This window comes from Rhineura floridana, chromosome 5, assembly GCF_030035675.1.
Source record: "Rhineura floridana isolate rRhiFlo1 chromosome 5, rRhiFlo1.hap2, whole genome shotgun sequence".
In the NCBI taxonomy this organism is placed as follows: Eukaryota; Metazoa; Chordata; class Lepidosauria; order Squamata; family Rhineuridae; genus Rhineura; species Rhineura floridana.
The window spans coordinates 127930081-127955214 of NC_084484.1; the positions used below are offsets into that span (position 1 = coordinate 127930081).

General features: G+C 44.2%; 1 protein-coding gene across 1 annotated transcript in view; it reads right to left on the minus strand.

Moving 5' to 3' along the window:
- EPHA6 (EPH receptor A6) overlaps window positions 1–15440 on the minus strand; it is a 786690-nt gene extending 771250 nt beyond the window's left edge. Inside the window, exon 1 of the mRNA XM_061628042.1 lies at window positions 15375–15440. The gene's annotated coding sequence lies outside the window, so the exon portion shown is untranslated. The remainder of the gene's footprint in view (window positions 1–15374) is intronic.
- Between the last annotated feature and the right edge of the window lie 9694 nt (window positions 15441–25134).

Genomic DNA, 25134 nt, shown 5'->3' on the forward strand with positions numbered 1-25134 from the left:
ATGATTGTTCTCACCTAGACAGCTGTTAAGAATGCATCAACTTAGAGGAAATACAATTACAAAGGTAATTCCGTAAAATTCAGGGGGGGAGGAAATGAGCTGATGGCATCCACAGCCTGCCACAAATCAGTGCTGGTCCGAAAAGACAGTGGACTGTCACATTGAGTTGAAATCCTGTATTAAGTCTGAATTTTGTGGATTTCTCCCCCATCCCTACTTCATATATATTCTTATGGGGCCTAAACTGGTGGTAACTGACCAGGAGAGAGCTCTTGGGGCCATGGTGGATAGCTCTACGAAAATACTGACCCAGTGTATGGCAGCTATGAAAAAAGCTAATTCCATGTTAAGCATCGTTTAGGAAAAAACTGAAAATGTATTTTATTTAACAAAATGTACACACTGCTTACTAGAAGAAAATACCTCCAAGTAGTTTATGGTATAAAACTGCCAATATCCTAATACTGTTATAAAAATCCACGATGGGACTGCATTTGGAATACTGTCACTGTGCCTCAGTAAGGATACTGTAGAGCTGGAAATGGTTCAGAAAAGGGCAACAAAAATGATTGCAGGAATGGAAAAACTCTCCTATGAGTAAAGACTGCATCATTTGGAGCTTTTTTAAGCTTAGAAAAAAGGCAGGTACGGAGGGATCATGATAGAGGTGTGTAACATGAAGATTGGTGTGCAATAAAACGATGAATGGAAAGGAGAAAGTAGATAAAGAGATATTTATTTCTTCTGTCATAAAACTGGATCCCAAGCTCATCAAATGCAGCTCAACACGGAAGATTCAGGACAGACAGAAGGAAGTACTTCACACAGCATGCAGTTAAACTATGAGATTTGGTTCGACAAGATGTGGTAATGGCCACCAACTTGGATGGCTTTAAAAGGGGTTTACAAAAATTATGCACTTAAGTATCAGTTGCTGGACAGGGGTGGGGGGGCACAAATGGGGAAAGTGCTGTTGCGCTTATGTCCTGCTTGTGAATTTCCCAAAGACATCCATCTGGACAGTGTGAGAATAGGTTGCTAAATTAGATGGGTTTTTGTTCTGATCCTGCAGAGATCATCTTATGTTCTTATAAAGATAGTTAAGATTGGATCGTAATGGGAAAAGCGTAATTTCTTTCACCTGTTATGCAACTGTTCAACACAGAAAGTCTCTGCTCTGTCATAGGAAGCAGCTCTACAAAGAACATTTACAATATTGCATAGATTAGTATGAACAAAGAAATACACAAACTAGGTTGAACTCAAAAGGCAATTAAATTCCAAGTAAAAGTGCAAACAATTATTTGCATTATTCATCCAACATAGTTTTTGGTATTTCATGAAACTTTGAAAAAGGGTCTAATTGCTGTATGGAGAAAAATAAAGTTCAGTTTTGAAAGACCCAAGAGTATTGAGTTTTGTCCTCACCAATTTATTTTGAACGGTAAGCCTCTGCAGATAATACATTATGTTCCTAATATTTCTCAAAGTAGAAATGAGAGTTCAATAGTAGCATTAGATGTCCGTAAAGTCTAATATCTGTACTAAGTTTCTGATTTGCTTATTCTTCAGGGAAAGTTTGTTAGAAGCCCATGTATGCTGTTTGAATAATAAAATGTGTCATAATTAGTGAACCAAATCACAAAGGTATTGATCTGGAAAATTTAAGGCAACGCAACTGGATTTAGAAGAATTATGAGCACACAAGCTATCCAGTTATAGGAGGTTTACCTCCACAAGTAAAAAGGCAAAACACATCCTGGACTATTGGGTTTGGTGCAATTAATCTTCTATCCTATTCCTTATCCTAATGTACAAGGCCCCCTCTAGGATGTACACCTTAACGTGATGTGGGGTTTGAGAGTGCTGAAGAAGCTGACAGCAATGCCATCAGAAGTCTAAACCAAGAGGATAGACTCCTAGCAGGGGCACCCATGGCAGAATGGTCAAAGCTGAAACACCAGACTAAGATGCATCCAGACTCAGAGGAAAGCAATGGTAAACCACCTCTGAATATATCTTACCACGAAAATCCTATGAACAGAGTATCCAAAATGCAACACGAGATAGTGCTAGAAGATGAGACCCCCAGGTCAGAAGGCACTCACCAAGCTACTGGGGAAGAACAAAGGACAAGTACGAGTAGCACTGTGACTAATGATGCACCTGGGTCAAAGCAGAAAGAAAGCCCAGAGGCTGACACACACAGATGCAAAAGGAGAGTATGGAGTTGTACAATGCACACAATAGGAACATGGAATGTGAGAAGTATGAACCAAGGAAAGTTAGAAATTGTCAAGCAAGAAATGGAACATTACAATACTTGGTGTGAGTAAATTAAAATGGACAGGAATGGGACATTTTCAGTCAGGCAACTACAAAATATTTTATGCAGAAAATGAGAAATTAAGAAGAAATGGGGCTGCTTTAACAGTGAGAAATGACGTAGCAAAAGCAATTAGGAGCTACAATGCAAGGTCTGAGCGCGTGATATCAATGAAATTAAACGGGAAACCTATTAACATAACCATCATTCAAGTCTATGCTCCAATGGCAAATGCAGAAGAAGAGGAATTGGAGAGATTTTATGCAGACGTACAGCAAGAAATTGATCACACATCAAAACAAGCTGTGCTGATAATCATGGGGGACTGGAATGCAAAAGTAGTGAACAGAGAAGAACTAGGAATTGTGGGGAAATGGGGCCTAGGAGACAGAAATTGAAGCAGGAGAAAGACTTTTTGAATTCTGTGAAGCCAATCATTTGTTTCTTGCAAACACATTTTTTGAGCAACCATAAAGATGACCATACACATGGACATCACCCAATGGTCAATATAGGAATCAAATTGATTATATAATTGGTAGCAGAAGATGGAGAAGTTCCATACTTTCTGCAAAAACAAGACCAGGAGCAGACTGAGGTACAGATCATGAACTGGTCGTATCGAAAATCAGAGTAAAGCTAAAGAAGACCAGCAAAGCAATCATAATGCCAAAATACAATTTAAATAACATCCCACAAGAATATAAAGATCAAATAAGGAACAGGTTTGAGACTTTCAAATTAGTTGACAGAGAAACAGAAGAACTATGGACTGAAGTCAGAGACATTACCAGGGAAGAATGCAAAAAGACAATACCTCTAGATAAAAAGAAAGACCTCAATGGATGACAGAAGAAACTCGTAAAATGGTTAAAGAGAGAAGGAAACTAAAAGCAACAATACAGCAACTACTACTTAGGGACAACGAGAACTATTACAATAGTTACTGTATAGAAATAGAAGAGGACAACAAAAAGGGAAGAACAAGAGCCCTATTCCAAAAGATTAGAGAAATGAAAGGGAAATTTAAACCAAGAGTAGGGTTGCTGAATAATCAACAGGGAAGCACACTGACTGACCGAGATGAAATGAAAGGAAGATGGAAGCAATACACTGAAGAAATATATAAAACAGATGCCAGGATGACAGATTCATTCATGGAGGAACGATATGATGAAGAACCAGAAATTTTAGAATGTGAGGTGAAAGCTGCTCTTAAAATACCTGGAAGAAAAAAATCACCAGGAATAGACGGCATACCAATAGAACTACTACAAGCTACTGAGACTGAATCTGTCCAAATTTTGACAAAAATCTGTCAAGAAATATGGAAAACTAAACAATGGCCCACAGAATGGAAGTGTTCCATATATACATCCCAATTCCAAAGAAAGGGGATCCCAAGGAATGCAGTAATTATCAAACTATTGCCTTAATATCCCATGCAAGTAAAGTAATGCTCAAGATTCTACAACAAAGGCTCTTACCATATATGGAGCAAGAAGTGCCAGATGTCCAAGCTTGATTTAGAAAGGGAAGTGGCACCAGAGATCATATCGCAAACATACGTTGGATAATGGAACAGACCAAGGAATTTCAGAAGAAAATCTGTGCTTTATAGATTACAGCAAAGCCTTTGACTGTGTAGATCTTGAAAAACTATGGAATGCTTTAAAAGAAATGGGGGTGCCACAGCATCTGATTGTCCTGATGCACAACCTATACTCCGCACAAGAGGCTACTGTAAGGACAGAATATGGAGAAACCGATTGGTTCCCCATCGGAGGGGGTGTGAGAAAGGGGTGTATTTTTTCACCCTATTTGTTTAATATATATGCAGAACATATCATATGGAAAGCAGGATTGGACCAAGATGAAGGAGGTATGAAAATTGGAGGGAGTAATATCAATAATTCAAGATATGCAGATGATACTGAGCAAAAACCTCTATGTTTTCAGGGAGTTCCGTAGGTAGATGTTTCTTGAGAGTTGTTTGAAAGCAAGCTCGCTTAATAGGATCTTGAAGGGCATGGATGTTCCTTTTATGCCTTGGTTTTATTCCCTGGAGCCTATGTTGAGGAACAACTAAAGACTTCCATTATTGCAGCATGCAAACAAACTATTGGATACCAAACTAAGAAACATGAGGACTGGTTTGATGAGAATGATAGTGAGATTGAACATATCATTGACAAGAAAAGGAAAGCCTTCCAGATATAGCAAAAAGACAGTAACTGTGCTGCTAAGAAAAAAATCTATGCCAGTGCAAAGGCTGAGATCCAAAGAAGAACTAGAGAACTTAAGAACGCCTGGTGGATAAAGAAAGCTCAAGAAATCCAGCTTTTTGCAGATGCTCATGATGCATGGGGCTTTTTTAATCCCATAAAGGCCATCTATGGACCAACAAATTATGGTACAAATCCCTTACGTTCAATAGATGGTACCAAACTTCTAAAGGACAAAGAGTCTATTGCACTGCGCTGGAAAGAGCATTACCACGACCTCCTTAATCATAACTCTTATTGTGGCTGATGAGGTCTTCTCGCAAATCCCACAACAACAAATTAGAGATGAGCTTGCAGTATCCCCTAATTTGGATGAAGTCAGTAAAGCCATTAATCAAATGAAGAATAACAAAGCTAGTGGACCTGATGGGATTCCTGCTGAAGTCTTTAAAGAAGGTGGGCCTGAATTTACACAATAACTTCATAAGCTCATCAAAAAAATCTGGATGAGGGAGGACATTCCGGAAGACTTTAGGGATGCCATAATTATCACTCTTTTCAAGAAGGTGATAGAACAGATTGTGGGAACTACCGAGGCATCTCTCTTCTTGCTACTGCAGGTAAAATCCTTGCAAGGATCCTCACAAATCGCCTCCTACCTATCTCAGAAGACATCCTGCCTGAATCCCAAAATGGTTTCCACAATCCCAGGGGGACAGTGGACATGATCTTCACTGTACGACAGCTTCAAGAAAAATGCAGGGAGCAACACCGACCTCTGTATATGGCTTTTATTGGTCTGACTAAGGCCTTTGATACTGTAAATCAAACTGTTCTCTGGACCATCCTTCTGAAAATTGGATGCCCTGATAAATTTGTGAATGTTTTGCGACTTCTCCATGACAACATGACGGCAACAATTTTGGACAACAATGGCTCTCAAAGTGATCCATTCAAAGTGGGATCAGGTGTCAAACAGGGAGGTGTCATTGCTCCGACCTTATTTGCTACTTTCATCGCCATGATTCTACACCTTGTTGAGGGGAAACCCCACTGGTGTGGAAATCGCATATCGAACAAATGGAAAGCTTTTTAATCTCAGTAGGTTGAAAGCAAAAAGTAAGGTAATTACAACCTCTGTCATAGAACAATATGCCGATGATAACATAGTTTCCGCACATTCAGAGGAAGATCTTCAAACTATCCTCAATGTCTTTGCAGAAGCATATGAAAAGCTTGGGCTCTTGATTAACATCAAAGAACCCAAAGTGCATCAGCAAGTGCGAACCAATCCCTCTATAGCACCATCAATCCAGCTTAATGGTGCGACACTGGAGAATGTCTATCACTTTTCTTATCTTGGCAGCCATCTCTCTGTAAAAGCTGACATCGATGCTGAAATTCAGCATCGTGGGAGCTCTGCGAGTGCCGCATTCTCCCGAATGAAGCGTAGAGTGTTCAAGGATTGGGATATTCACAGAGAGACCAAAATGCTTATTTACAAAGCCATTCTACTACCCACCTTACTGTACACCTGTGAAACATGGACCATCTATAAATGCCACTCCCAACTTCTCGAAAGATTCCAGCAACACTGCCTTTGGAAAATTCTGCAAATTACTTGGAAAGATAGGCGGACTAATATTAGCGTATTGGAAGAAGCAAAAACCACCAGTGTTGAAACAATGATCCTCCAACATCAACTTTGCTGGACCGGCCATGTTGTTCGAATGCCTGAACACCGTCTTCAAAAGCAGCTACTTTACTCCCAACTTAAGGATGGAAAAAGGAATATCATTGGACAGCAAAAGAGGTTTAAAGATGTTCTCAAAGCTAATCTAAAAAAATGCAACATAAGCATTGAGAACTGGGAAGCCTTGGCCCATGAGTGTCCCAATTGGAGGTCGGCCATTATCAAGGGTGCTATGGACTTTGAAGAAGCACGAGTACAGGGTGAAAGGGACAAACGAGCTAAGTGGAAGGCACATCAAGCAAATCCTCATCGTGACCATCTTCCATCTGGAAACCTATGTTCTCACTGTAGGAGGCTGTGTGGATCCAGAATTAGCCTCCATAGTCACTTACGGACCCACCGTTAAAGACCTTATCTTGGAAGACAATCTTACTCAGCCACGAGTGATCGCCAATGAATGAATGACTAGCAGAAACCAGTAATGATTTGAAACGAATGCTGATGAAAGTTAAAGAGGAAACCACAAAAGCAGGACTACAGCTGAACATCAAAAAGACTCACGTAAGGACAACAGAAGATTTATGTAACTTTACAGTTGACAATGAGGACATTGTACTTGTCAGGGATTATCAATACCTCGGCACAGTCATTAACCAAAATGGAGACCATAGTCAAGAAATCAGAAGAAGGCTAGGACTGGGGAGTGCAGCTATGAGAGAACTAGAAAAGGTCCTCAAATGCAAAGATTATCACTGAACACTAAAGTCAGGATCATTCAGACCACGGTATTCCCGATCTCTATGTATGGATGTTAAAGTTGGACAGTGAAAAAAGCGGATAAGAGAAAAATCAACTCATTTGAAATGTGGTGTTGGAGGAGAGCTTTGCACATACCATGGACTACGAAAAAGACAAACAATTGGGTGTTAGAACAAATTAAACCAGAACTGTCACTAGAAGCCAAAATGATGAAACTGAGGTTATCATACTTTGGACACATCATGAGAAGACCTGATTCACTAGGAAAGACAATAATGCTGGGAAAAACAGAAGGGAGTAGAAAAAGAGGAAGGCCAAACAAGAGATGGATTGATTGCATAAAGGAAGCCACAGACCTGAACTTACAAGATCTGGACAGGATGGTTCATGACAGATGCTTTTGGAGGTCACTGATTCATAGGGTCGCCATAAGTCATAATCGACTTGAAGGCACATAACAACAACAACAAATGTACAAGGTGTGATGAGGGAAGCACTACATGCTTCTAACATCCCAAACCCCAATAGGATTGGTGAAAACCATAAAAATCTGTTTATTTTCATTGAAAGCATAGAAGACTTGAGAAGTCAGGAGGACATGGTTGGTATCTCACCATTTCTTGGTTAGAGGTGCAGTCAGGGCAGGACTTTTGAGTCAGACATCTAGGGTTCTACTCAACAGAATAAGCAGCAGCGCCAACTAACTACATTTATAAGTAAGTGAAGTAATACACTTTACCATCTAAAGAGGGACATTCTGTAACACCACTAAAGCCAGAGTTTAAAATTACGTAACTGCACCACTACTCAGATTTGCTAAAAATGCCATTTTATAGCCAAGAAAAGCAGCCCCACAAGGAGCCTGGTCCCATGCATGTTTACTAAGAAGTCATTTCCCATTAAGTTATTAGGTTATACTCCCTAATGTGTGCGCGTAAGACTGAGGCATTTGATACGTGTTCTAAACTATCCTTTCCCTAGCACTAGAACAACCTTCTCCATCTGGTGCCCTCCAGGTATTGTTAAGACTCAGCATGCATGACTAATACTCAGGGATAATGGGAGTTGTAGTCCAAACCATCTGGACGACACCACTGACGGAAAGGTGATTGGATAGGAAAGCCATTCTAGTGTGATTTGGCAAGTTTGCACACACATTTTATTCTTTGGTGTCAATTTATTCTTCAACAATTGATTACAACTAAGAAATGAAGCTTTATGAAACAAGCTGCACAACTGAATAAAATTACAGCCTCTTTGACGTGTTGTATAAGGCAATTAAAAGGGGGAAAAGCGAACTTCCTACCAATATAGCTTTTTTATTTAAACTTTCACTAAACAGCATTTTTGACAGTCATTTTTATATATTCCTAGGGACCAAAACAACTCTAAAGGCTTAAAAATGTTCCTGCTATGGAAAAATCTTTGACAATATTTGCATAGAAATTTTTCTAGGATAATGGGTATAATAGATGCCTACCCAGGGTTAGTATTTTTAACTATAATTTTTACCGCTGTGCAAATTGTCCTGCCTAAAGAAAACAGTACATTTAGAATATATTCAGAAGCTTCAAATAGCTGCCTATTTTCCAAAAGAGCCTAATCCATAAGCATAACAAAAAGTATAAAGAGGATTTTAAAATTTACATTCATACACTGAGTATGGGAAAGTTGGCCTTTGTTAGGCTTGGAAGTGCAAGTACAAGCTTCCTATTTTGTATATTAAAAAAGAGGAATAAGAGGTAAAGGAAGAAGATCAAATTTGTGTTGGACTTAGCAGTTTCATTTTTCAAAAAAATCTTAATAAGCCTACCCTGAGAGTTATGTACCTAAATTCATGAATAATTAAAAGTAAACTGTTGATCTTTCTGTTTGCTGTAGACTGGCTTACCATCAAGGTCTGCCCATTTACTAAAAAAGGAAAATTCAGCTTACATATCCCATACGTGCAGGAACTCTGCATGTGTATCAATACATTCAAAGAGCACTTAGGGTACATGTCTTAGGCTGCAATCCAATACACACTTACCTGTGAGTAAGTTCCACTGAAACCAATGGAGCTGAATAGACATGGATTGCAGCCTAAGTGTAGTAACATCATCATTATCATCATAATGAACTGGATTTATACTTGGTAAGCCCTAACAAGGGAGAACTGAAGCAATTCCTTTCATTGGGAGCGTTAGCTTGGTGTTATCTTCCCAGAGCCCAAAATCTGGACAGATACTTGATATGTTTTGTGGCAGCCTCTCAAGATTAAACAAAGTCATTCTACTCTAGTAATGTAAAATGTTGTATTTGCATTAAAGTACATGTGGAAATCCAAAGACAAGTGCAACTCAGTTATGAAGCTTACTAGGTAGCCTCAGACAGGTTACTATCTCTGGAAAGGGCCATAGCTCAGTGGTTGAGCATCTGCCTTGCATGTAGAAGGTCCTAGATTCAATCCCTAGCATCTCCAGGCAGAGCTTGGGAGTGTCTCCCTATCTGAAACCCTGGAGAGCTGCTGCCAATCAGTGTAGACAATACTGAGCTTGGTGGACCACTGGTCTAACAGTATAAGGCAGCTTCCTTTGTTCCAATGCTTAAACCACTTCTCAGGTTTGTTTAGGCCTCAAATGTGATACTTAATGAGATTAAAAACCATGTGACAGCTTGCATTACAGAGCTAGTATAATAAAGACAGCTGTCCTGTAGATTAATATCATTATGTCAAAAGATTTGTCCTTCTATTAATACAATCATGTAAATCATGTACAGATAAGAGCAGCATGTTGATTTTAATTTAATTCCACCATTATTACATAAAATTATCAGAAACAAGAGAATTCTAAACAAAACATTATGTGTCATGTCAACTGGCAAGTTAAAATTTAGCCCTAGACTAACTGGCTAGTGAAATGCACTAAGCTGTTCGCTGACAGCATTGATGGCAATGTTGACTCTGCATCCTATTGACTGACCTAATGTGAAGGCTCAAACAAGGATGGGGAACCTGTGGCCTTCCAGGTTATTGGTCTACAACTTCCATCATTCCTGACCATTGGCCATGGTGGCTGGTGCTGCTCACAGTTGTAGTCAACCAATATTGGGGTGGGCAGTTCACAGGTTAGCCACCCTAGCTTAGAATGTTCACATTCTTTGTAGTGACAGAAACAAACAGGAACACAGAGTGTTCACAAGCAACTCTGAGAAAATTAAGAGATATGTGAAAGTACTGTTCCCTAGTCCTGTTTCCTATATTTTCTGGGAAATCACTGCCCCTACAGTGGACATTACTTCTTTAACAGAAAGTTTGGTACCAGAGGTAGGAATAATATGGAAAGAATAGGGATAGGTTCCTACACCACAAAAAAGAAGAGCAGTTCACCACATTTCAGCAAACGTTTTATTCAAAACTAACAATATGCATGTCTGCAATGAAACAACCATGTCAGGTACGCCTTGCATACACACCACGTGAAAGCGTCTTCCAAAATGCATCCAGGGATGCCTGCCTTGTCTTTTTTCTTTTATCATGTAGCATCTTGCTGTAGCAATCTAAAGCTTTGAGCACAGTTCTCCTCTCTGTACACTCAAGCAGGCAGGCAAAGAGAAGCTGCCGCCGCCACCCTGTGCTTGGTCTCTCTGTGTGTGTGCCATCCTCCCACACACTCGAGCAGATGCACCTGCACTAAACAGTACTCCATGGCACCTGAAGCATTGTTTACTGCAGAGGTGTCTGCACCACCTGGGAAGGAGTGCCATTTTAGCCATGCATGAGAGAGCTGCCTGCAGCAGCGGCAATCCAGTAGACAAGGAGCCACATTCTGACTATGTCAGTGTGTGTCCCCCCTGTACCCCAAAAACTTTGTTAAACTAGCTTTTTCCCTGGAGGATTTGTTAACTGGTTTTACTATATTTGGTATTTAGGGAGACTTGAGGGATACCTTTTAAAATTGTGTTAGCATGTGCCTACATGCATTGGAGTTGGCTTCACTGGATTTAAGCTGCCTTCGCTGGAACTCTAGAAATTAAATATCTGAAGTGCTGGTGGTGAATGTGCATGTAAGTTAAAGCAACATCTCCCTTTCACATGCTGCAGCTGCTGAAATTTATGTTAAAATATTATTACCAAACAATATTTTTCTAATTCAAAAGAACACACACCTTCTGCTATGTGAGCAGACCCAGGCTATGTCTAAGTTCATTCTTTCTTGGTTGTCTAAACACAAGATGTCTTCCATCTTACCAAAAGAGTAAACACTATTTACTGAATATGTTTGGGTTGTGGCTACTCTATAAAATTACAATCAGTTTCCTAATATACCTGCTTCAGCAACCTATGGAGAGACAGGCTGCTGCAGAAAAAATGAGTATCGTGTATAACAAGCAAAAAAAGAACTTTCTGTAATTCCCAACAGATTATGAAACTGAGAAAAAAGAGAAATTGAGGAATGGAGGAGGGCACTAAAGGGGTATATAAAAAGCTCACACAGGAAGTGAGTCTTGTTTGCAGGCAGGAAGACACAAAGATGTTGGAGAGCAAAGGAGATGAAAATGGCTGAAGGAAACAGGCCTAACTAGGTCAGGGTCTTCAAACCTATGGCAGCAATTATCAACCTGGTGCCCTCCAGCCAGCTTGTGGGGCTGAGGCTGTAGCCCAAAACATCCAAAGGGTATCAGGTTGGCAAAGCTCGCTCTGTTGCCTAACCTTTGGGTCCCTGGTATAGTATCCCTACTACAATTCAGTCAGGTTCAGAGTTAGGAAGCCCCGAATGGCAGGCTAGCATACTTACAGGCAGACACAGGCTGCTTTCAAACTGCACTTTATTCCATTATTCTGACGATTTCTTACCTGGTAATTTGCGCATTATTTTTGACCTTTCACACGACACACAAGCCTAGCTCTGGAATTCTAGTGGAATGTAGTGGAAGTTTAGTGCTAATTTCCATGATAAATGAAACCAGAAATAATCCGTTATCAAGTCTGGAAACCCAGAAGATCGCAGGAGTTTTTCGCTAGCTGCAGCCGCCCACGTAACAGGCATCCCAGCATGCAGTGCATTCCTGCCCTTTAGTCACACAGGTTTGTGTTGTTGTTTTTGCCTGATGAACGTTGTACTGGTATTCTGGCATTAGCAGCACATTTCCCACACACACCCCTGTCTTGATACAACTAAAACAATTTTAAGAAGTCAGATCCTAAAGGGAGAGGGCTTGAATGGCAATGGGATGAGATCTTAGACCTCCTACAAGGTGGGGAACAGTGCACATGGGTGAAGAACGAAAACAAGCCATGTGAAAGACCGTTGCACAAAATGCTGGTATATTGGCTGAAAAAATTGCTGTTCCTTAACGCAACAGGTACCACAGTGTGAAAGGGATTTTAGAAATTGGGACAGAAGGGCTACCTTTTTAATCCATTAAACTAATGTAATCAGCCCCATGTGTGAAAGCAGCCACAATCACCTCATTGAAATCACACCTTACGTGTGATTTCAATGAGGTGATTGAAATCATAGCCACCTTCCTGAAATCACCTTACGCATGAGGCAAGCTCCCAGCAAAAAAAGCATTCTTCCCATTAGGAAAATGAGGCAAGAAAAAAGCATCAGCATTGTCTGCTGAACCATGAGAAAGGAATTCAAGGTTTTACACAGGTGCTGGTAGCTTAACTTATTTATAAACTGAGCTCTAAGTAGCTGTCTGGCAGGGCTCTAAGTAAAAACACAGGCCTGCAACAGGATTTCTCCTAACCTGCGAGGAGAGTCCAGGCCAGCTAAACTAGAGTTATGCAAAATTTCATTCAGGACTAACTCTGCCACTTTTTCCTGGCAGGGGTTTTGTCCCATTTATTTATTTAATTAATTTGTATCCCACCCTTCCTCCAAAGCTTTGTGACTGGTATTATAAACATATGCAGTAGCTTTTCCTGTCACTTCATAGTGGGGAAAACTACAGCTGTCGCATTCCTTCCTGTCACGCAATTGAAAAAGCATAGAAGGTACGCCATAGGCAATGTTGACTCAGGGTCTGTGAGATTCCTTCTGGAGGCAGGGCTACAGTTTTGATCTTTCTGTAGACTGTTAAGTAAATAATTGTGCCTCTTTATAATGAACCAGTTAGGAGGGTTTCAGTGTGGTAAAGTGGATACCATGTTGAGGTTTGGAGAGTTCTGGTTTAAAATTCCTGCACAGCCATGAAGTTTGTTGTATGACCTTTGAGCAATCACTATGTTTCACCCTACTTCGCAAAGTTGTGGTGAAGAAAAAAGGTTGGTGTGAAGGAAAATGCATGTAAATCCAGGAACAGAACTGGTAGGGCCTAGTTAATATGTCTCAACTTTTCAGTTCATTGCTTGACTATTTTCACTGAGGCCTCTCCTACCAGTTTTGCCTCCCTCTTGCAGACACACTGGCACAAAACTGTAAGATAACTGTAATGACAGTAGAAACACTCACTGTTCTGCTGGTTCCAGCTCCACTCTCTCTTCTGAAACTGGGGACAGACTTTGCTAAGTCAAACACCACCCATTTTTACTGTAAAATCTGATGGCAGCAGGTTGAGTGCCTGGTTTGTTTGTTTTTAATTCAACTTCAAAGAGATTTTGCAACTGATTAGCAGATCAACCTGTTCCCCCTCCAGGTGTGGCTAATGGAAATGCTTTGATCTAGACTAGTGTGTTTACAGCCGATAATACAAACAAGTGATTTATTAGGGTAATAATGAGGAACATACAAATGAACCAGGGAAGGAAACGTTAATGCTTTTAAAACTTCACCCGTTAGCCCCCCAAGCAATTGAGATTTCACAAAGAATAGCAGGCTCACCTGCCATCATAGTTTCAAATTTACTTCAATCCAGGCTTTAAGACCCTAACTGGAGAATCCAAACGAGCAACGTATTTCCCCAAGTCAAATACTTCTTCTATCAAGGACTTATTTGCTTCTGGAACAAACTTTCTTGCCACAAAGGTTCACCATTGCTGGGAAAGGGGAAGAATCCCAGCAGGTGGGGCTGATGGAAAATGGAGTTCCTGAGTCAATGTTACGCTCCTCTTCCAACCTCTGGAAACAACCATTATAATGAAAAAAATACTTAAAAATTGATCCCCCCTCCCCACTACAATAGAGGAAGTACGGATTTGGAAAAAAAATCTCAGGGAAGAGAATATCCATGGGCAGAGAAGCGAACAGGTTTTACCCACAGGATCAGCGTCCTTGCTCCCTGATAGTTTCGTCCCTCTAGTTAGATCAGCCAGCGAAGAGCTAACGGTAGGATTTGCCTCTGCCAAAAAACATAGAGGGCAGACGTTTGTTTTGTTTGACAAGCTAAGAATTGGTTGATGTATCTTTTAGTCAAGATAAACATTAAAAAAGTAAACAGATACAATTTTCTAAATATTGTTTTGGATTAACCTAATGCAAGAAAAAGATTAAAAATTGAGGGTCCAAGACAACAACTAGTAGGGTGCCCCCTGCCCTGCCCTGCCCCACCACCCCACACCCCAATTCAATTTCTGAATGGAATGGAATACTTTAGCCATGCATGCATGCAAATATTATTTACATAACCATGCTGGTAATTACTATACTCACTTACTTTGGAGATTAAGGAACTGGGGCAAGATTTCAAGGCAGAGTGAGGCACAGCCTTAGCTATGAAGTCTTGGGTAATATTTACAACAGCAGCCTTGTTTGTTGCACTAGTAATATGGGGGCCGCTGAAGAAGTTTGCTTCCACTTTGCATCCCACTAACCAGTTAGAATTAGTTTTACTTTACTTAGAAACTTACTTAGAAATCTTATAAATGCTTGTTCTAATCCAGGGTTTCCCAAACTTCTGAGATTGACCCCTTGATAAATTTATAAAGTTGTCATTGACCTCAACTCAAATTCTTAGGAATGTAAATGAAGTCAATAATTAATCATCATCAATCACTAATAATCACCACTACTAGGATCAAAATGTAAAAATAAGGAATACTGTTGAATTGTAGAATTATGTTATTAAATAAAGAGGTCCCTCATTGGTAAGGGAAGTGCACTCTGTACGTGCCCATGCCCTTTATTTCTGAAGCTCTTAGTTCCTAACTAAATTTTTGCACTATATCTGGTAAACATCTTTTCCACTCTTAGGTCTTTTTTTTAACCCTTAGGTCTTTATTCACTCCTTGCCCTGTCCCATCAACCCCAGGAGATTAATATTTACACATTGGGAAACCCTTGTCAGCAATTCACTGAGACAGCAGTGTTGGTGGGGGTGCAGGCAGGACTAGAGATTCCTTGGTAATTGCCAGGCCATAAGTCCTCAGCTGGCAGCTTGGCTATAAATCTGCCAGGCTAGCAAGGAGGAAGCAAGATAAGGGCAGAGGCCGTTCAAAGCTTACGTGCCAAGCCAGAAATCCAGAAGAGACGTCAGTGAAGGTCTGGGTCTAGTTTGCCGAGAGATCAGTCCAAGTCAAGGTTCAGGGGATAGGAAGACACACAGTAGTCACACCTGGCATTGTAGTCATCAACAAGCTGAACCCAAGGTTTGACTTTTAAGGAGCAGGTTTGTCAGCAGGTGTGAGCCCTCAGTGTTTTGGCCTTAAGTGGACAGTCCTGCCCCTCTTCTGCCTGACTTTCTGCTGTCTACGTTCTGCAGGTGATGGGGGAGTATCCTGTTCACTGGCTGCGTCTGGCTGAAGGGCTTCAGCTGTGTCTGGGGTGCTCTGCAGCTGAGGGGGAGAAGGAGCTGGGTTCTTAGGAGTTTCCTCCATTTCTCCTTCTGGGTCTGCTGCTTCTGGGTCTGCTGCTGTTACTCCCGAGTCATCCTCGTCTGATGAGTCCTCTGACGGGGCCATGACAACCCTGCTCTAATCAATCAATAATGTGATCATAAGCTAGAAGAGAAACAATACACCAAGCACTGATCACAAGGCACTAGAGAGATCTGGGATCTAGGTGAGCAGCAAGTCACTTACCCACTGATTTAAAATAAAATCCAACATGGTCCTCATAAACTTTAAAATAAATTCTCTGCAAAGGAATATATTTTTCCAAACATACACCAGAGAAGAAGAAATAATAATTGATGATATAAATTTCCAGAATGTGTGCATCTTGATCCTATACATGTTTACTTAGATAAAGTGCCTGCAAGAGGAAGGGGACCACCACCACCCAGGGAAGAAGAAGAGCCATTTGCTGCTGCTGTCTGCCTTCCTGCTTGCTTGCTGCTGCTGCTGCTCAGCTACCACCACCACCACCACCACCCTCTCCCTGTTGGACTTCTGCTCTGCAGGGGTCATGCCTTACAGGACCAGGCCCCCAGGTATTCAGCCAGCTGTTGCTGATATTGTCCACCTGTCCCTTCCCTGGAGGGGATACATGCCGGCTGGCTGAGGTGGCTCCTGCTTTGCAGATTGCCTGGCTTTTTGTGGGTCTTGAGTCATGTGCCTGGGAGAGAGGACTCAGAGCCAAGTGGGAAGACTTGAGGGGCCCCCAATCAGTATAGTCATGGATAGAGAGAGATATGGCATTGTGAGGAAGACTTGCCAGTAAGGGGAATGCAGCCCAGGCAGTTAACGACTGTGCCTTGTTCTGGTCCTCCCCACACCCACAGGTTTGTTGGTTGTCCTATCAGCCAGCTCTCAGACCTCTGGATGCTGCTCCTAAATGCCAGGTCGGTGCACAATAAGGTGTCCCTTGTTGGAATGTATGAGGTTCAACTCCAACTTGGTGGGTTGAGGCTGCATGGGGTTATTAAGGGTAGCTAGAGAGAGCTAGACCTCTTGCTGGTTAAGGCTATACCTATCCCTTTGATCCTGCTGTCTCTTCCCTTCCTGCTAGACTGATAAGCAAAGGAATGTTGAATCCCAGTTCCTTCCTGCCTCTCTCAGTTCTTCTCTTTCTCTCGAGAGGGGAGCAGACATCTTCTCTTTGTCTCTCCTCTCAACCAGGATGAGGGCGAGTACTGGGACAAGTGCTCGTTTCTCCAGCATAGACCAGTTAAGCTAGATATAGGACTCTTTCCTATCAAGCATGTACTTCCAGAATAAAGTAGTTGTTTCTTATTTTAAAGCTTAAAGTCTGTGTCTGACTAATTTGCAGGGAAGGTAGAATCTTAGCAAAGATTCATACACACACACTAAGCTCGCTCAATACTCTCCATTCCGCAGCGCATACGCAACTTTGCTACGTTCTCTCAATAGAGAGAAATTCTGACATCCCTCATTCACGATTTAATTGTGGATGAGACAGCCGATCTGGCATGTATAACAGAGACCTAGGTGGGTGAGCAGGGAGGAGTCAGCCTCTCCCAGCTATGTCTGCCAGGGTACCTGGTTCAGCATCAATGTAGATCTGAGGGTCAGGGTGGGGGAGTTGCTGTGGTCTATAAGAGCTCCATCTCCCTCGGCAAGCACCCTGTCCATGTGACTACTGGTCTGGAGTGTTTGCACCTTGTGTTGGGTCAGCGGGACAGACTGGGAATTCTGTTCGTGTACTGCCCACCCCGCTGCCCAACCGACTCCCTAGCTGAGCTGACAGAGGTGGTCTCAGGTGTACTGTTGAGATTCCCCAGACTGTTGGTTCTGGGGGATATCAACATGCATGCCGAGGCCACCTTATCTGGGGAGGCTCAGGATTTTATGGTCTCCATGACAACCATGGGACTGTCCCAATATGCTGTTGGCCCAACACATGTAGCAGGGCATACTCTAGATTTGGTTTTTGCAACTGGACATGAAGATGGTGATCTGAATGTGGGGGGCCTTATATCAGTCCCTCTGTCATGGACAGATCACTGCTTGCTGAAGTTTAGATGTACACTGCTTTTCCCCTCTGCAAGGGTGGGGGACCTATTAAGTTGGTCTGCCCCCAGAGACTAATCCAGATGGTTTCCAAAGGGCTCTCGGGAGTTTTCCAGCTGATAGGGCTGGCACTGGTTGAACTGTGGAATATAGAAATGACCTGGGTGGTTGACACGATTGCTCCTGAGCGCCCTCTCCTGTGTAGAGCTCGTATGGCTCCATGGTATACCCCAGAGCTAAGAGCAATGAAACAATATAGGAGACGACTTGAGTTGAACTCCTGGTGGATGCAATTACACACTGGTAAGTGCCTATGGTAAGCTGTATTTAGGGGCAGTGAGGGCACTATCAAATCATCAATCTGCCACCCAGTGGAGCTCTTCAGAATTGTCCACGGACGATTACAAGCTGGCCCCAAGGACATGGTAGATCCATCTGAGGCCTGCTGTAATGAATTTGCTAGACACTTCCAGGATAAAACCTTTAGCATCCGCCAGGACTTAGACTCCAGTGTTATAGCAGGTGAAATAAGTGAGGTATCCAGAGCACAGTCTTGTCCCGATTTCTTGGATGAGTTTCAGTTGGTACAGCTTGAGAACGTTGACAAGGTGCTTGGACAGGTTCGTGCAACCACTTCTGTGTGGATCCTTGCCCTTCTTGGCTAATAAAAGCTAGCAGGGATGGAACAGCCAGCTGGGCCAGGGAAGTGATTAATGCCTCTCTGTGAGACGGCGTGGTCCCTGGCTGCCTGAAAGAGGCAGTAGTGAGACCACTCCTGAAGAGACCCTCCCTGGACGCAGAAAATCTTAATAATTATAGGCCGGTACCAAATGTTCCAACGGGTGGTTGCCGGCCAGCTCCAGGGGCTCTTGGATGACACTGATTATCCTGATCCATTTCAATCCGGTTTTAGGTCCGGTTTTGGCACCGAAACAGCCTTGGTCACCCTGTATGATGACCTTTGTCGGGAGAGGGACAGGGGGAGTGTGACTCTGTTGATTCTCCTTGATCTCTCAGCTGCTTTTGATACCATCGACCATGGTATCCTTCTGGGGAGACTCATGGGTTGGGAGTCGGGGGTACTGCTTGGCAGTGGCTCCGCTCCTACTTGGTGGGTCGTCACCAGAAGGTAGTGCTTGGGGAACACTGCTCGACACCCTGGACTCTCCATTGTGGAGTCCCGCAGGGATCGGTACTGTCCCCCATGCTTTTCAACATCTACATGCAGCCGCTGGGTGCGGTCATCAGGAGTTTTGGGGTGCGTTGTCATCAGTATGCTGATGACACGCAACTCTATTTCTCCTTTTCATCCTCTTCAGGTGAGGCTGTTAACGTGCTAAACCGTTGCCTGACCGCGATAATGGACTGGATGGGGGCTAACAAACTGAAGCTCAATCCAGACAAGACTGAGACGCTGTTGGTGAGTGCCTTCACTGCCCAGATGGAGGATGTTCATCCTGTTCTTGATGGGGTTACACTCCCCTTGAAGGAACAGGTTCGTAGCTTGGGAGTTCTTTTCGATCCTTCCTTGTCTCTCGAGGCCCAGGTGGCCTCGGTGGCACGGAACACTTTTTACCACCTTCGACTGGTAGCCCAGCTACGTCCCTATCTGGACAGTGATGACCTCGCCTCAGTTGTTCACGCTCTGGTAACTTCTAGGTTGGACTACTGCAATGCGCTCTACGTTGGGCTGCCCTTGAAGATAGTTCGGAAACTACAGCTAGTCCAGAATGCAGCGGCCAGACTACTGACGCGGACCAGAAGGTCCGCTCATATAACACCTGTTCTGGCCCGTCTGCACTGGCTTCCTATTTGTTTCCGGGCTAAATTCAAAGTGCTGGTCTTGACCTATAAAGCCCTACACGGCATGGGACCGCAATACCTGGTGGAACGCCTCTCCCAATACGAACCTACCCGTACACTGCGCTCGACATCTAAGGCCCTCCTCCGAGTCCCATCCCATCGAGAAGCTCGGAGGGTAGTGACCAGAACCAGGGCCTTCTCAGTGGTGGCCCCCGAATTGTGGAATAGTCTCCCCGATGAGGTACGCCTGGCGCCGACGCTGCTATCTTTTCGGCGCCAGGTGAAAACCTTTTTATTCTCCCAGGCATTTTAAAATGTATTTTAATAATTGTTTTTATAGTGCATTTTAAATAGTATCTTATTATTGTTATATTTTGATGTTGCTTGGTTTTTGTTGCTTGTTGTTTTGATTTTTGATTCTGTTATATTTACTGTATCTATATATCTTGCTTGTTTTATCTTTTATGTACACCGCCCAGAGAGCCTTTTTGGCTTAGGGCGGTATATAAATAAAATAAATAAAAATAAATAAATTCCTGGGCAAGGTCCTTAAACGAGTGGTGGCAGGCCAGCTCCAGACACTCTTGGATGAGACTGATTAACTGGATCCATTTCAGTTGGGTTTCAGGCCTGGTTTTGGCACAGAAACAGCCTTGGTTGCCCTGCATGATGACCTCTGTCAGGAGAGAGACAGGGGGAGTGTGACTCTGTTGATTCTCCTTGATCTCTCAGCGGTTTTCGATACCATCAACCATGGTATCCTTCTGGGACGACTGGCTGATTTGGGAGTAGGAGGGAATGCATGGCAATGGTTCTGCTCCTACTTGGCGGGTCGGCTCCAGAAGGTGGTGCTTGGGGAGCATTACTCGGCACCCTGGACTCTCCGGTATGGGGTTCCACAGGGGTCAGTTCTGTCCCCCATGCTGTTCAACATCTATATGAAACCGTTGGGTGTGGTCATCAGGAGCTTTGGAGTGCGCTGCCATCAGTATGCTGATGACACACAGCTCTATTTCTCCTTTTCATCTTCATCAGGTGAGGCTGTCAATGTGCTGAACCAGTGTCTGGCTGCGACAATGGATTGGATGAGGGCTAATAAACTGAGGCTCAATCCAGACAAGACTGAGATGCTGCTAGTGGGTGGTTCTTCTGACCGGATGGTGGATGTTCAACCTGTCCTGGATGGGGTTACACTCCCCCTGAAGGAGCAGGTTCATAGCTTAGGGGTTCTCCTAGAACCATCTCTGTCACTGGAGGCTCAGGTAGCCTTGGTGGCATGGAGTGCCTTCTACCAACTTCAGTTGGTGGTCCAGCTACACCCCTATCTGGACAGGGATAACCTCGCTTCAGTTGTCCATGCTCTGGTAACCTTCAAGTTAAATTACTGCAATGCACTCTATGTGGGGCTGACTTTGAAGATGGTTCGGAAACTGCAGCTTGTGCAATATGCAGCAGCCAGATTGGTAACAGGGACCAGACAGTTCGAACATATAAAACCGATTCTGGCCCATTTGCATTGGCTGCCTGTATGTTTCTGAGCTCGATTCAAAGTGCTGTTTGTAACCTATAAAGCCTTACATGGCTTGGGACCACAATACCTGATGGAACGCCTCTCCCAACACAAACCCACCCATACACTACATTCAACATCAAAGGTCCTCCTCCGGGTGCCTACTCAGAGGGAAGCTCGGAGGATGGCAACAAGGGAGAGGGCTTTCTCAGTGGTGGCCCCCAAATTATGGAATGATCTTCCTGATGTGGTTCGCCTGGCGCCAACACTGTTATCTTTTCGGCGCCAGGTCAAGACTTTCCTCTTCTCCCAGGCATTTTAGCATGTGTTTTTAAATTGTTTTTTTTGAAGTGTTTTTAAATTTGTATATTTGTATATTTGTTTTTAATTGTTGTAAACTGCCCAGAGAGCTTCGGTTATGGTGCGGTATACAAATGTATACTCCACTTTCTACAGCCCTCCATTGGGAGAACTGTCTGTTTATTCCTACTCTCTGCCTTCTGCTTCTTAGCCAATTCCTTATCCACAAGAGGACCTCTCCTCTTATCCCATGACTGCTAAGCTTCCTCAGAAGTCTTTGCGTCGAGGACATTCTGTGGAACAATTTGCATGAATCTTGTGGTCCAGTATGAGATTGAGAAAGGGCAGGTAAATGAGCTTTGCTACCAGATTACGCTGCTCCCCTCGCTTCCCTCACTGCTGTCGTCGTTTTTCTCAGATCATGATGGTCATGTAACTTACCATCACGGCCGGCGGGAGTTGCCCGCCCGATCCGCGGCAGTGTCATTGTATCCATCTTGAGCTGCAGGAGGAGGAGAAGAGGGTGGTTGTGTTCGCTCCGCCACTTCCTTGTGTTCTGAGGTCGTTTTTCCCTTGTGCGTCCTGGCCGCTTCATCATTCCTGGCCCGTTGGAGGCACGAGATCCTGGGAGGAAGAGGGGTGCCGCCGCTGCAGTTGTCATCTGCTGGAGGGAGAGCTGCTGTTGTCGTTTTGTGGCTGTGTTGCTGTGTTGCTCCTCTTCTTGACAGTTACCACCATTATCCTTCCTGGTTGGACTGCTGTTGATCGGCTGGAGTTGCACCCTGCAGGACTGGGTCCCGGGCGCCCGATCAGCTGTGACTAACTTTTTCCACCTGCCTGCCGAGGGAGGGGTATTATCGCTGCTTGAAGAGGGAATTGCGAGTGTCGTTAGATGCTGTTGCTACTGCTCCTCTGCTTGTTACTATCACTGCCCAATTTTTGGAGGGAGAGCTGCTACTGTTGCTGTTAGCATTCATTTGCAGCTGTCGCTTTGTGTGGGAGGGTGAGAGTATGCGGTGTTCGGTGTGAGTGTGTGCTGTGTATGTAACTGTGGGTTTGCATTATGTGCCTGGGAGAGAGGATTCAGAGCCGAGTGCGAAGATTCGAGGGGGCCCCAATTGGTGTAGTGACGGGTAGAGGGAGATATGGCATGGTGCGGAAGACTTGTCAGGTGAGGGGAACTCGGCCCAGACAGTTAATGGCTGTGCCTCGTTCCCCACACCCACAGGCTTGTTGGTTGCCCTATCAGCCAGCTCTCAGATCTCCGGATGCTGCTTTTAAATGCCAGATCGGTACATAATAAGATCTCCCTCATCCATGATTCAATTGTGGATGAGGCAGCCGATCTGGTGTGTATAACTGAGACCTGGGTGGGTGAGCAGGGAGAAGTTGCCCTCTCCCAGATGTGCCCACTGGGGTACTTGGTCCAGCATCAGGGTAGATCTGAGGGTCGGGGAAGGGGGGTTGCTGTGGTCTATAGGAGTTCCATCTCCCTCTCCAAGCACCCTGTCCATATGACTACTGGTCTGGAGTGTTTGCATCTTGTGTTGGGTCAGTGGGACAGATTAGGGATTCTGTTGGTGTACCGCCCACCCCGCTGCCCAACGGACTCCCTAACTGAGCTGACAGAGGTGGTCTCGGATGTACTGTTGAGATCCCCCAGACTGTTGGTACTGGGGGATGTCAACATTCATGCCAAGGCCGCCTTGTCTGGAGCAGCTCAGGACTTCATGGTTTCCATGACAACCATGGGGCTGTCCCAATATGCTATTGGCCCAACGCATGTAGCAGGCCATACTCTGGATTTGGTTTTCGCAACTGGACATGGAGATGATGATCTGAAGGTAGGGAGCCTTACATCAGTCCCTCTGTCATGGACAGATCATCGCTTGCTGAGGTTTAGACTTACAGTGGCTCTTTCCCTCTGCAAGGGTGGGGGATCTGTTAAGATGGTCCGCCCCCAGAGACTAATGACTTCTGATGACTTTCAAAGGGCTCTAGGGAGCTTTCTGGCTGATAGGGCTGGCACTCCTGTCGAAACCCTGGTTGAACTGTGGAATGCAGAAATGACCCGGGCACTTGACATGATCGCTCCTGCGCACCCTCTCCTATGTAGAGCTCATACAGCCCCATGGTATACTCTGGAGCTGAGAGCGATGAAACAGTATAGGAGACGGCTGGAGTGCAAATGGAGGCAAACTCCTGATGGATGCAATCATGCACTGTTAAGTGCCTACACTAAGTTGTACTTAGGGGCGGTGAGGGCAGCAAAAAAGCAATATTTTGCTGCCACTATCAAATCACCCATCTGCTGTCCAGCGGAGCTTTTTAAAATTGTCCGAGGGCTATTGCTTTCTGGCCGTAGGGACATGGTGGAATCATCTGAGGCCCGCTGCAATGAATTTGCTAGGCACTTCCAGGATAAAATCCTTTGCATCCGCCAGGACTTGGACTCCAATGTTGTAGCAGTTGAATCGAATGAGGTGTCCAGAGCACGGTCTTGCCTTGATTTTTTGGATGAGTTTCAGTTGGTACAGCTTGAGGACGTTGACAAGGTGCTTGGAATGGTGTGTGCAACCACTTCTAGATTGGATCCTTGCCCCTCTTGGCTAATAAAAGGTAGCAGGGCTGGAACTGCCGGCTGGGCCAGGGAAGTGATTAATGCCTCATTGCGAGAGGGAGTGGTCCCTAGCTGCCTGAAAGAGGCGGTAGTAAGACCACTTCTGAAAAAATCGTCCCTGGACCCAGAAAACCTTAATAATTACAGGCCGGTAGCAAATGTCCCATTTCTGGGCAAGGTCCTAGAACGAGTGGTTGCCGGCCAGCTCCAGACACTCTTGGATGAAACCGATTATCTGGATCCATTTCAGTCGGGTTTTAGGCCCGGTTTTGGCACGGAGACAGCCTTGGTCGCCCTGTATGATGACCTTTGTCGGGAAAAAAACAGGGGGAGTGTGACTCTGTTGATTCTCCTTGATCTCTCAGCGGCTTTTGATACCATCGACCATGGTATCCTTCTGGAGAGACTCGCTGATTTGGGAGTTGGAGGTACTGCTTGGCAGTGGTTCCACTCCTACTTGGCGGGTCGTCTCCAGAGGGTAGCACTTGGGAAGCACTGCTCGGCACCCTGGGTCCTCCAGTATGGAGTTCCACAGTAGTCAGTGCTGTCCCCCATGTTTTTTAACATCTATATGAAGCCCCTGGGTGCGGTCATCAGGAGTTTTGGAGTGCGTTGCCATCAGTATGCTGATGACACGCAGCTCTACTTCTCCTTTACATCTTTTTCAGGTGAGGCTGTCAATGTGCTGAACCGTTGCCTAGCTGCGACAATGGACTGGATGAGAGCTAATAAACTGAGGCTCAATCCAGACAAGACTGAGATGCTGTTAGTGGGTGGTTCTCCCGACCGGATGGTGGATGTTCAACCTGTTCTGGATGGGGTTACACTCCCCCTGAAGGAGCAGGTTCATAGTTTGGGAGTTCTTTTAGAACCATCCCTGTCACTTGATGCTCAGGTAGCCTCGGTGGCACGGAGTGCCTTTTACCAACTTTGTTTGGTGGCCCAACTACTCCCCTATCTGGATAGGGAGAACCTCGCTTCAGTTGTCCATGCTCTGGTAACCTCTAAATTAGATTACTGCAATGCGCTCTATGTGGGGCTGCCTTTGAAGACGGTTCGGAAACTGCAGCTCGTGCAAAATGCAGCGGCCAGACTGATAACGGAGACCAGGCGGTCCGAAC